Source organism: Triturus cristatus, chromosome 3_2 (assembly GCF_964204655.1).
Source record: "Triturus cristatus chromosome 3_2, aTriCri1.1, whole genome shotgun sequence".
Lineage (NCBI taxonomy): Eukaryota > Metazoa > Chordata > Amphibia > Caudata > Salamandridae > Triturus > Triturus cristatus.
In genome coordinates this window covers 1,030,509,122-1,030,523,315 of record NC_140584.1, presented here as the reverse complement: position 1 = coordinate 1,030,523,315, position 14,194 = coordinate 1,030,509,122, and the positions used below count along the sequence as shown (strand labels likewise).

Here is a 14,194-nt window from a genome sequence, read left to right as displayed (position 1 = left end):
ACTTGCTCTCAGCACAGCTGTCTTAAGACAGCTAGGTTGAATGGTTTAAAGTGCGCATGTCTGGCTGGCCATCGCAAGAACGCTGGCCAAAGAGACATGGGCACTTTAAACAGTGCAAAGGAAGCCCTCTGCCCACCACTTCTCTCTTCTGTCACTCAGCAGGCCCCACAACGTCCTGACGCTCGGTTAAGGACGGGCTGATGAAAAATATAATGGTATTGAATTAGCATTTTATTTTTCATCTTTGGGGCTTTGTGGGGCACTTAAATGGGGCAAAGCTCTCCCGCTCCAATAGAGGAGCTGCCCCAGTAAAATTCTTGCATGCAAGCCTTCTCACTGCAGCAAACCAGGCTCTACAAACTGTAAATTTCGATTCACTGCCACCAGGTGCCTAGCACTTCCGAACCCCACAGAGGAAGGCACCATTTCTGGAGACAGCGTCACAATTGCTCTACCCCGTGAGATTCTCTTTTTAACGTTATTTAGTATGTCTCAAATAACCCCAGGTCCACGGGGTCATTCAGTCAACATATATCCGGCTCCATCTTTTTCTATCGCCCTCACCCCGAACCCAGCTGACAGGTTAGTTGTACTTGGTGGAGGACAAATTGACCAGTCAAGGGACATTCCCTAATAAAAAAAAAGACAGACTCCGGCTTCACTTTAGAATAAATACTTAAAGCACACCATATTCAGCAGCGACTGATGGATCCATCGGCATTCCAGGACAGTGGTCACTGGCCAGCTGTTGAGGATCAAATTGAAATACACTGGGCAGAATAGATTCAATTGTGGGGCCGCTCCATCTCTAAGCTGGAAGACATTGGGTAGATTAGACTCAATTGTGGGGCCGCTCTACCTCTCAGCTGGAAGACATTGGGTAGAATAGACTCAATATTGGGGCCGCTCCATCTCTCAGCTGGAAGACATTGGTTAGAATAGACTCAATTGTGGGGCCGCTCCATCTCTCAGCTGGAAGACATTGGATAGAATAGACTCAATTGTGGGGCCGCTCCATCTCTCAGCTGGAAGACATTGGGTAGAATAGACTCAATTGTGGGACCGCTCCACCTCTCAGCTGGAAGACATTGGGCAGAATAGACTCAATTGTGGGACCGATCCACCTCTCAGCTAGAAGACATTGGGTAGAATAGACTCAATTGTAGGGCCACTCCACCTCTCAGCTGGAAGACATTGGATAGAATAGACTCAATTGTGGGGCCGCTCCATCTCTCAGCTGGAAGACATTGGGTAGAATAGACTCAATTGTGGGGCCGCTCCATCTCTCAGCTGGAAGACATTGGATAGAAGAGACTCAATTGTGGGGCCGCTCCATCTCTCAGCTGGAAGACATTGGGTAGAATAGACTCAATTGTGGGGCCGCTCCATCTCTCAGCTGGAAGACATTGGATAGAATAGACTCAATTGTGGGGCCGCTCCATCTCTCAGCTGGAAGACATTGGATAGAATAGACTCAATTGTGGGGCCGCTCCATCTCTCAGCTGGAAGACATTGGGTAGAATAGACTCACTTGTGGGGCCGCTCCACCTCTCAGCTGGAAGACATTCGGCAGAATAGACTTAATTGTGGGACCGATCCACCTCTCAGCTAGAAGACATTGGGTAGAATAGACTAAATTGTAGGGCCACTCCACCTCTCAGCTGGAAGACATTGGGTAGAATAGACTCAATTGTAGGACCACTCCACCTCTCAGCTGGAAGACATTGGGTAGAATAGACTCAATTGTAGGACCACTCCACCTCTCAGCTGGAAGACATTGGGTAGAATAGACTCAATTGTAGGGCCACTCCACCTCTCAGCTGGAAGACATTGGGTAGAATAGACTCAATTGTAGGACCACTCCACCTCTCAGCTGGAAGACATTGGGTAGAATAGACTCAATTGTAGGGCCACTCCACCTCTCAGCTGGAAGACATTGGGTAGAATAGACTCAATTGTAGGACCACTCCACCTCTCAGCTGGAAGACATTGGGTAGAATAGATTCCATAGGGGCAGGCTCCGGCTCCAAGCTGTCATGAATATAATGGGCAGGCAGAACAGACTGAGAGTGAGGCAGGTTTCGGCTCCATATTGGAATACACTGGGTAGAAAAGATTCAAAAGTTCGGGAGGCTCTGGCTGCAATAAAAGGGAGGAAGCCTGTGCTCAGACAGCAGGGCTAGGGAAGACGATGTTTCAATACAATTTTACAGGCTTGTTTCTTTGTTTCTGGCGCTGAGGAGAGTATTCAACCGCCCACTATCAGTGGAGTTGTGCACTTAGCAGCTTTCACTTCACATTAAGAAGGATAACAGCTTGTGTTTTGTAAAGCACTGCATTCCACACTTCTAAACGCTGTAAATTACAGATATTAACATTGCCCAATGTTGGTGCCCCCAGACTTTCAGGCAGGGGAAAGTTGACTTGGCACACGCCCTCTTTCCCTAGCTCTTCTTCCTTCACAATCCCACCTGCGTGGTTGAAGTCTGAAGTGAGCCTTCTACAAGCAACGGCAGGCGACACACTACAGGGACCTATGATATCATTTTCTTTTCTCCACTTTCTGCTACGCTGTCATCTCCTCCTTAAAAAAAGTATAATTCCCTTTGTGACCTTTCCTCTCTCATGCTCACCCACAACCCTTCAGGGCGGCCTGAGGACAATAAAAGCGCTATACGTGACCAACATGACAACACAATTTTCCCATTCCCCCATTATCGGTTCTGAGACACCTCAATGCTTTGAAGTGGCTTAAATGCTGTGTTGGCGCTATCTGAGCAGAAAAGTAACTTAACATGATGCCCTTTCTTCACTCGTCTCTCACTACTCATTCCAGCCCAGCTCTTACTTCTCCTTTCCACCAGCTCTCTCTGTTTCGTTTACAGTGTTTTGAAGCAGTCCAATAGTACATTTAGGGGCATATTCTCAAGGAGTTATCGCTGAGTTATCGGCATCTTTTCGCAGCCAAAGTCGCGATAAATCTATTGCCCCATTCACAAGCTGGTGCAAACAGTCGATATCACCAGTTTTCCTGCGAAAGCATCCTCAAAAAACATCACCACAGATGACCTCGGCAACTATCGCTAACGAGATGCAGAGTAGGCGTTCCCGAGCAAAAAGCCGTGACAATACCACACCTCAACATTCTCAACGACCAGCCAGATCAGCGATAAGAACACAAAACAAGCGATAACAGCAGAATAGTAACACCTGCTCTGACCTGGTGCAAAGCAGGACGACAACCGGCACAAGAAAAGGGATCCCAGACCACAGCCACACCTGAAGACCAACAGTTGCCATGGAGCCACTGATCATGCAGCTCGGAGCCCCAACAGGACCACAACATCCACCACCACCAAGACCGCCACCGCCCCCGGACCACCACCGAGTCAGCGCAGCCAAAGACAGCGGACCCTCAGAAAACACACCAGCCCCACAGACCCAACACCAGAGAATGTCAGTGCCCACCACAGGCTCAAAAGGACAACCATCCCACACATCCTGACCACCATTGCCCACAGGCAGTCGGCACCAACACAGCGGACAACCAACATCCCACCTCAGACAAAGCTGCTGGCCGTGCTGCACGTGTTGGCCTCTGGTACCTTCCATCCAACAACTGCCAGAGTCGGAGGAGTCTCACAGCCAGCCCAATCCAAGTTCCCCACAACTGTCTTGGATGCCATCATCAGCTTGGTACCACACTACCTATACTTCCCCCACACTGCGCAGGAACAGCTGGAGACCAAGCAAGGCGTCTATGCCAAAGCTGGCTTTCCGCATGTCTTAGGGGGCAATTGATTGCACACATGTCCTACTTGTGCACCCTGGCAACACTGCACACAATAACCCCATCCTAAAGCACACGTATCCCATCAATTTGCAGGCAACTGTGGATCACTGGGTAATCTCCACCAACCTCGACACCAAACACCCAGGCAGTGTGCATGATTCCTACATCTTCCGACAGTCCATCATCAACCAGCGCTTCCAGGCTGGCACCTACGGAAATACACAGCTTGTTGGCAAGTACCAAATGAACACACCACACACCTCAACTGCACAATCATGCAACTCACAACACTGGGAATGCACACGTCACAAACTTACAAACAACATGCCCACCCACCAGACACAACAGCACAACTTACTGTGGCAACCTGGGCCAGCCATGCACATAAGCCATCAACGGCATGGCACCTCAGCCACACAATAGCAGATTGTGGGAAGAGGTGGGGACCAGGCATGTGCGAAGGAGGCAAGTGACCTATGAATGAGAATGTACACAATGCCAAGTGTGGCGTGGATGTGATGGCCAGACTGCAGTATGCAGACAACACGCATATCCATGTCGACATACACCGCTGGTGTCTGGAGTGTAGTGGACAGTGAACGCAACCATATCACCCCAGCCAGTGGGGAAGATCCTGGAAATGTAGCTTGTTACGTCCCCCTCTGTAAGCGTGAGCCGAGTGGGCTGGTCCGGTGTATGCCAGGCACGCGTAGGGGTGTGAATAGAAAGCACGTAGCTCTGGGCGTGGTTCTCTTCCGGAATGCCCAACATCTCTGCCAGGGCAGCACCCCTCACCCCGCCACGAGGCCGATGCCGTCACCGTGAGCAGTGTTGCCTGTGATCCTGTGCGCCTGCTGCACCCCGGGCCGCTGGTCTCAGAACCAGTCCTGGTTGAGGCCTGCGCACCCAGGCCTCAATGCATACCTGCCGACACCGGCGTGTGTCGAAGAGGGCCCACCATGTGCCGGTGCAAGCTGCAAGCCCGAGTGCCACGACCCTGGCAGCCTCCTCAGACTATCACGGCCTCCGCGACACAGTCCCGCAGTACTCCTTTCTCGTTGATGTACCCCACCAGCATACACAGCGGACTAGTAGGTCACACATTTGGAACTGAGTCTTGATTACACTATGGCAGAGAACATCAATTATGGCTGATTTTATGTCACTATACTCCCTTCAATGTGGTGACACCAAGTCTGTGCATAGCATCCCAACCACACTTGTCTGTGGGCCCTTGATGATTACGCCTTTGGCCTACACTGGGGGCCAGCAGGTCTCACACCAATCCAATCCAGTCCGTACCAGGCAGGACACGGCATCGTCGCTGACTGAACACCCGCTCAGCTCTGGTGCTCCTACCTCCGTCAACCACAAGTCACCCCCACATGCCATTTCAACGTCATGTGTTAGAGTTCTAGGAGGAGCTCGCTGAACAGAGGTTGTCCCAAGCTGACTGCTGCCTTGGGCCTACACTGCGGTCGAGTAGGACACACTTTCAGAACTCAGTCTTGATTTATGCATGGCAGATTTTATATCTGTGTACAGGCCTCATCACAGACTGCATCCCCTTTCAGCTCCGGTGCCATTAAGTCTGTTCTCCCACATCCATGGACACTTTCTGGTTGAACTTTGGTGGCGACTGAGACTATGGACTGGGGGGTGTCATCATCATCTTGTCAGTGATACTGACTTGGTGGCAAAAACGAGGCAGTAGCATTCCACTCCTCCATTTGCCGCTTCCGGCCAGCTTCTACCCTCTGCATCATGCCCTGGAGGACACCTTCCACTGTCCCCCGCAACACTCTGCCACATTCACCTCGGACATTTATGAGGACCCACTCAGCTCGTGTGGCCCTATCTCACTGCACCGCAAGTCACTGACCCATGGTGGTGTGCCTGTGTCCCGGCCGCAGTGCATCTGAGGCCACTAACTCTGTGCAGCTCAAGTCAGGGACCGTGTCTGCTGAGATATTGGATGGCCTCTGAGACGATGGCCTTGGGTCATCGACGCCATGTGTCTGTGGCCCTGCGCTGTCCGCTGCCTACGGCCTCAACTGCGGTCCAACAGGGATCACATGTCAAACCGAGTCCTGACCGGCCGGGACGTCACAGCACCGCAGGAGGCACACGCCAATCCCACCAGGACCACCTCCAAACGTCAACTGCAAGATTCGGAAATGTCTTACTGTCAAACTATCAGAGTTGCTCACACCTGTCGTGGATGCCATCATCTGCCTGATACCCTGATCAGCACTACAGGTGCCACTGACTCATTGGGTGACCTCTGAACTTGCTCTGACTACCACCATGATGCTCCGCAGTTGTCTCTGTAATGCAGGTGTTTTTTGTTTCCGTTTTGATGGTGTTCGCTGTTGTTGCCAGCACCATCCACTCATTGCGGGCTGGCTTACACTCACACCACCACATCAAGCACAGGCGTCACTGTACATGTGACCCTGCCAATAAAGGGGCCGGGCGCACGTGCCTGTAGTAAGACCCACAAACTATCTGCTTGTGTCCGTGTGGTCATAATGTATGCATGAGGGCCCTGTCCCTACAACATTACATTGTGCTGTATACAGTGGCCACAACCATGTCCCTGCTGGCAGCGGGTAGGACCTTGAATGTGCAGCTTTGTCATCACCCACTCTATACGTTAGGGGGTGGACTGGGCCGTCGTACGGAGGTCCGGTGTGGGTGTGTGCATGATGATTCCGGGGCTCTGGGAGTGGTTCATTACAGGACATGTGCAAATGCATGTGTCTCTGTCGCAGTGTGGGTCTCCTTTGTGGGGTGTATGTGGTTCCTGATGGGACTGAGACACCCACGTATGGGATCTAGTTTGGCTTCCATAAGCTCTGACCCCACCTGCACCTGTTCTGCTACCTCCTTTTGGCATTCTGACACCTGGCATTGGAATGCGATGTGTGCCTCGGTGGAGTGTTGGGAGCCAGCCGTGGTGGCGGGTGCTTCCTGCTGTGTGGTCTGTGCAGGGGCTGGGGTCTCCTCTATGTAGCTTGACTGCCCTGCTCCTGGGCGTGAGTTGCCGAAGATGTCCATGAGCTGTTGTAGGGCATCGGTGTCAGAGGTGTGGTGGTCCTCTCCAGCATCACTGAGGAGTTGTCTGGTCTGCTCTGCTGGAGGTGTTGCTTGTCCCTCTGCAATGTGAAGGGGAGATGCATGTTGACATTGTGTTGACATGTATGTTGGCGCATTGTTCTTGTTTACATGCAGACTGTATGACAATGTACATTGTGACTGTTTGGGAGGTGCTGCAATTTGATGCGTGACATTGGACATGTGGACTACATGACGGATGTGAGTTTGTACACATACATTTCAATCTCACAGTTTCCTGCTATGTTAGATGTGATTGGCCTGTTTCTGCGCACGGGCGGACCCAGTTGTGTCCTCTGTTCTGCAGTGTCGGTGTTGCACTTTGTACCACATTGTCGTGGGATGTGCTGTGATTGCTATGTGTGTGTGCTGCAGTGTGCCACAGGGATGAGAGACATGATTCAGAGTCATTGTGGGTGTGAGGTGAGCTACACATCGTTGTGCATGTGTGCCATTGTGCCCGTCAGCCCCTATCCCCCCAGTCCCTGTTCGTTACTCGCCCTGTTGATGTTGTGTCAGGTCCTATCGAGCTATGGTTGTACTCCCAACTCCTTGCACCGTCTCCACACTGATGACTGTGGCCTCCATTTGCTCCTGCTGTGGCGCACGACTCCCACCTCCAGTCACCGTTGCTGCCTTCCTGTTGGCAGCGGGTTTGTGCTTGGTTTGGCTTTTCACTTCATGCCAGCGCCTCTTGTCCTCCTCCATAGACCTCCTGGACACTCCGACTGCATTCACGTTTGTCATATTGACGTTCAGTTGATGGTAGAGTTCTGTCACCTCCGTGGCGCTGATCTGGTTTTCCTGCGGACTGCACCCCGTCTTCCTCTCTTCTCCTTGGCCTTCCCTGACACGTTGTTCCTTGCTGGTGGTCTGTGGGGCTTATGGGGTTCGCGTTGCCCTCTGCATTAGGTCCAGGGGCATCCATGGTGCTACGCAGTTTCTTTTGGTTTTGGTGTGGTTTTTTGTTGCTTTTATGGTGCATTTTCCCACATGACCCGTGGTAATTGCTGGTTTATGCTGATTTTTGTATCGCGATTGGCATTATCGCAGCTTTTTTTGTGTTTGTGTTTCGCTTTTTTGCAGCATCGCGTTGACTTTATCGCGGACATTTGACACGTTCTCGTGAGCCTATTGCATAGTACCCCCGGCTTGTGAATACCACGCTAACACGAAGTTATTTTCCGGCGACAGACTGCGATGTGAAGGGTTGCGTTAAGCTACTTTTGCAATGAATATCACACGTTCTTGAGAATATCCCCCTTAGTTTATTGAATATACCCATGGCTTAAGCACTCGCCTCAAAGTGCTACACGCGCAGCAATCTTTGCCTGATTCTCAGATTGAATGAGACTTCTTTACATAAACAAAAAATGGTGCAATTACAACAGACTCAAAGTAGGACTGTGCTGCCAGATGTGAGACTCGCGGTTAATGTGTGAGTTTCGAAGTAACCAGGTGTTTGCTCTATACACACACACACACTTTCAGGTCATATTCTCTCTCTCTCTCTCTCTCTCTCTCTCTCTCTCTCTCTCTCTCTCTGTCTCTCTCTCTGTCTCTCTCTGTCTCCTCTATGCCCCATACCCACTCCCACCGACAACCTGCTCAAGTGCAGAACAGGCCTCTGGATGAGGTAGCTAAAAATTTAGCTCTTTTTGTTTGGGTGTGTGCAGACATCTTTGAGTCAAGAGGTTGCCGGAGTCAAAGGTGAGGGATTGGAACCAAAATGTTATGTTCCAACAGAAAAAGGTGCTGAATCTCACGCCTGAGACTGAAGCTGACACCCGCCTCTGTGCCAGTAATATTGGAGGTTCTACTGATTACCGCATACACCAGTCTGCCTTCACTGAAATCAACAGTCCTCTCATATGGGGCCATGTAAAAGTGCACCTGGAAACTACATTCATTTGTCACACCTGACGAACCCCTGTAAATCAAGTAGTTACTGAGAAGGCCACTTCAGCTTAGAACTAGTTGTCTGTCTGCCGAATGGCTACAAGAAGTCCTTCTGGTTGATTTTTGTGAAAAATAAATTGAATCTCACTCATTGTTTATTTTGGGCTATTAGATTGATAAGTGCTGCCTTCAATGTGTTTTATTACAAATTTGTACATACTATATTGTAGTTTGCTATAGCTGTGCTACACCAGGTGGACTTTTGGTGCTTGTCTGTGGTGAAAGAGCAGTTGCGTCTGTGTGCTCATTCAGTCCTTGTCTTCTACTCATAGATATCGATTCACCAAAATGCCAGGGGTAGCGGAAGTGATATCACATGCCCTTTGACGTCTGATTACATCTGATAACATCACAGGATGTGACATCACATACCCTCACTGCGCTCCGTCCATCATCCCCTTTGGTATCGCTTCGTTCGCCCTAAGTTGGCAGGGTATGCCCAGACGTGGGTCCCTTGCTTCACTTTCATGAAGATCGGGCGGGAAGGATAGATTCCCGTTATTGGTAAGTTTTAGCCTATATTGTTTGAACTTTTTTACTTTTAACTTTGGGCGCTACCTCTTAATGGGTGTAACCTTTGGGAATATCAAGTGGCACTAAAGAGTCCGGGGATCGAGTCCGTCAGCTTATACCCTTTAAATAAACAATTTTGCTATTATTTTGGGCTCTATTTACTATTCTTGTGATTTTAGCAATATATGTTGGCTCTACATTTTGACAGCACTGTTTGTTGGAATGTGAGTAGCGCGTTGACGCTTTTTGGTGAAATATACGCCCTGTGTTGCTTAGCGCTATTCTCTGCGTAAATTTGGGATCTGCAATCTGTTTAGTAATGTTAACCTCCTGTTGGTAGCGCATTGGTGCTTTTCGGTGAAATGTACGCTTTGTGTTGTCTAGCGCTACTCACTGCGAAAATTTGGGACTTGCAAATTGTTTCACATTTATCGATTTCCTGTTGGGGATTGATGGCTGCACGCATTATATCAATTTTGTGAAAAAACTCTTTATATGAGTGATCTTGAGGATCCGAATAATTTCTTGAATAGATTGTAAGCCATGTGTGTTAATGTAATGTTACATATGGCTTAATTTGATATTAAATAATAATTTAAATTGTCCGAGTGGGTGTATATCACACTCCTCAATAGGAATATATGTCATTTATTTGCTGGTACAGGACTTCACTACTATTGGGTCATGCGGTTTTGTTGTTTCTTTTTTACCTTGTAGTCCTTTATGCAGGACCCCCCATTATGGGATGTTGGAAATCCATTAATATGCTGAACTAAGAACTGCAGTAATATTGCCTTGATCCTATTCTACCGGTTGTCCAGCTATCATACTGGATGAGATGGTTGTTTCTTTGGGACTGGAATGAAGCCACCCTTTCGCACCTGTTTGGATGTTGGTGATTACCTCCAATACAGTAATAAGTGGAACAGTAAAGGTAGGCTTTATTTAACTTTGTATTAATATCACTCCTTATAGGATGGATATATTATATTACAGAATGGATGTTTGATTTTGGTGTATTGGTTATTGATTACAGAAGTATAATACCTTTGGAAAACGATTGATCTTGCGACATATGATCTCTTCATCTTTGAGAATCGTCGCCAAGATTATATAGTTGGTAGGTAACACGGTGTTTGGGAAATATTGTAGTTTTATGAAATTAAATATATGTTCTTTATATGATCACACTGCTGGTGATTTTGGATATTTTGGATCTATCTCTTTGGATATGTCCCTCTTTTCTTTGGGTGCACTTTCTGTTATTGTCTCTTTAGATTAGGTAATCAACCAAGTATGAAGTCTCTATGTGCTTTAGATTGATTTTTCTGATTGTGACAACGGGGGGTTCTGCTTTTTGCACAACTCCCCTTGTGAAAACATTCCATAACGTTCTGGCTAGTCACTAGGGGACTTTTTTCTATGTAAAATTATCTCTATGTGAAAGAAGGACCCTGTGGTTACTGTTGCTATATGTCACTGTCACCTTGGAGTTGGTGATTTAATTAAATAGCAAAAATAATTGGCTATGCACTGAATGTATAAAGATGATAATTCAAGTAAAATTGTTTTTTAATGAGTCGTTGGTTAGGTTTTATACTTATATTTGTATGTGAATTTGTATGTTTACTTAATGCTTTATGTATGAAATGACTTGTCTTAAATTTAGATCGGATGTGAAATAATGTCAAAATAAGATAAGTCATTTATGCGATGCTCCCCTTCTTTTTCTTTTTGTAAATTTCAGCCCTGAAGAAGTCCTATCAGAATAGGACGAAACGCGTTGGCTGAAGGATTGTTTGAATAATAACAGTCATCAATTGGATTAAGTGGCCTCTCCTATATGTATTGGATCGAATGAGAATTTATGGACATTTAAGATTTGTGTGTGGAAGAGTGGTGCGATTCTGATCTAGTAGAAAAAGGAAGTGTACTGGGTATCTTTTGGGGCAACACCAAGAGGCTTTCACTCTGTGGATGGACTTCAATGCTAAAAAACCCTGAGAGAGAAAAATACTCTGCCTCTACAGGTATAGATGATAATATAGTATTGGTGTCAGGCACAACAGGCTCTAAGGGATCCACAAGGTCATAAGGTAATCACATTCATCATATCTCAACACATACACAAGTCCCAATTGAAATGTAATATCCATAGTTCTTTGTTAGTCCTGAAGGCGTTTGATCATGAGGCCCAAATGTTTAGGGCAAAACCTATTTCTTCAGCTATAGACCGTGTTGTTCTGAAGCTAGCACTAAAATAATCTCTCTACTTGTGGGCCTAATTTCATACTAACTGACACCCTTCTTTTCCTACATTCAATGCGTCCACAAGCAACTCCATTTTCCAGTACAAATGTTTGTCTGCCATGTAGGCGTACCATTCAGGCGCTGACCCTGTGAAAAATGCTGTAGTACAGAGTACAGGCTCAGGAACTAATGTCAACTGCACTAAATGAGTGACAAAGTCACTCTCAATGTTGGAGTTGTATTTAAACTCTTCTTGAAACATATTCTTATCGTAATCTCCCTGTAAAGGAGGTGCACATAACAGAGAATCCTTACTTAAGTGGCAAGCAGTAAGTGCTTTATTCTAACCTGTCCTCAGGTATTTGTAAGTAAAATCTATTTATTGAAAAATATACTGTTGCAAAAAAAAAGTTTGCCGGCGAGGTATATCCCCAGCAAATCAGTGGGGCACATCCATTTTAAAATTTAAGAAATTGATCCCTTTATCACTTATTTTAGGTCGAAACTTAACATTTTCTTTGGGCGTATCTGATACTTTCATCTTGAAACTCTGGGATGGGTGTTCCGCTATGCTGAATCTTTGTTTTCCCTGGAAAATGTTCCTCATGTAGCATTTGTTCTCCTGTAAGACTTTTGGCATCGGCAACAATAACACTGATCCTTACTCTTGGCTCCTCTCTGGTATTTGAGCTGCGTCCTTTTGTAATGTTATTCAGTAGGGTAAGCTCCACCTTGCGTATCTTCCCCAAAGGTACTATTCCTCAAGAAACCAGTGATGTCCGCTCTGCCTCTAACAGAATTTGCAATGCTTCCCATAGCCAGTCTTGTTAGTGGCATTGTGATGGTCCTTGAAGCAAGTTACTATTCAGTGACACACTGTTTCTTTCTTTTAGTAATGTGTTTATTGACACTGCAAGATGCACCATAAAGGGATCAATAATTTGTGTTCTAGGGCCTAGAACAGACCTGTGGTATCCAATCTAATTCCAGGAGGGCTGAATCAAGCCCATAAGTTAATTGCAACCACTATGTCAATTCTTTCATTTATTAAATGTAGTTAAATTACTAATGACGATATCCTGAAAATCTTACCATGTATTTACCACCAATTTGACCCTATTTTTCCTAGGCACATAAAAGCTTCAGACATCATCAGAGCCAAGTTCAATTTACCATTTTTATACATCAGCACATTTGAACTGCTATGTTCTTGTCTGTACATCACCCGAATTGTGTTATCCCATCATGGAATATTTAGGAAATATAATACAATTAAATTAAGTTTTTGTTAAACTATTATTCAAATTTATAAGCATTTTTTATATTTCCTCTGGTCTGGAGTGCCTATTTAGAACAAGTTGCAATCTAGTGTGTGTTTGCTTAACATGTAGGAAACTGTTCTTCATTCAGTGTGGTGATAGCTAACACAACATGTGCGTGTGTGGTTACAAGCTTTTTTACACAATGATTTGCTGCAGACCAAAATAGAAGAACAACTGCTGAAAAGAAACATCTTACCCTCCAACCAGTTCAACCTGTTTATTTTCTTTATTATTACTACAAGGGCTATAGACTAAATATATAAATCGCATTTACACAATTAAAAATGTACATGTATACACGAGGATCTGCTTTACCGAAAAGTTCGGACATATTTATTTAAATACTACTTTTAGCTTGCGCTAGTGAGCTTGTGCGTGCTACTCTCTCAAATTATTTAGATAAAATCAATTTTATCAGTGAACTTCTACAAATGGTGTAAAAAAAGGACTGTCCCAGTGGCTAACTTCATATTTAAAAAAATGCTTAGAACCCCTGGACAACAGTTTGCTTCCAGCAATGCTAGTACGTGCTAAATATAGAACTAGGTATCTGACACTTAAACATGTTGTCGTAAAATCAGTCCTTTGTCTTAGCTCAGTCACCATAAGTGTTTGACCTATTTCAAAGTCCCATCAGAGCTCTGCACGGCCAGACTGGCTGAATATGCCTTTGCGCCACCAACTTTGAGTTTGTGAAAAGGTAGGATCTAAACTTTGCTGCTTTTTTTAAAATTGTATTTCTTTGCATTGCGATCTGTAACACCTATTAACACCAGTAGTTGAGAATGCCAGCATGCGCCTAGAAAGTTTGTGCAAAAGGACAGGAAATGTAGTCCATATGTCTCCAGAACTACTCTCTTCTTTGAATAACTTTGAATAGACGGTCTATTTTAAGACATACTGCAGCCATAAGGCCACACTGAAAATCACACTTTAATTCTGTCACTAAGATGCTAGGATATTGGCATTATTTTATTTTGATAATCAACTTTATTGGCATTTGAGAAACAAACAAGATGACAGCACACAGGTTGCATGGTAAATCAAAATCCATCTCCCAACAGACAGCAGGAGCCAAAGCCCTGATAGGGATAATCAGGCAAGCTGTCCCAACTGAAAGGCAATACATTGGTGCATAAAAGTCAGAGCAAATAATTTAAAACAGTAAGTTCAGCCACTTGCCCCATACCTTGTGGAACTTCCCAGGACATACCCGGGCCTCAAAGAGAGGTTCCCCCTG

The 14,194-nt window shown here is 46.1% G+C and overlaps 1 long non-coding RNA gene across 2 annotated transcripts in view; it reads left to right on the top strand.

The window, feature by feature from the left end:
* LOC146859040 (uncharacterized) overlaps positions 1–12,930 on the top strand; it is a 44,996-nt gene extending 32,066 nt beyond the window's left edge. For both annotated transcript variants that reach the window (XR_014980054.1, XR_014980055.1), the window contains exons 4-6: positions 9,142–9,373; positions 10,100–10,316; positions 11,130–12,930. This is a non-coding gene — a long non-coding RNA (uncharacterized LOC146859040). The remainder of the gene's footprint in view (positions 1–9,141; positions 9,374–10,099; positions 10,317–11,129) is intronic.
* The last annotated feature ends 1,264 nt before the right edge of the window (positions 12,931–14,194 follow it).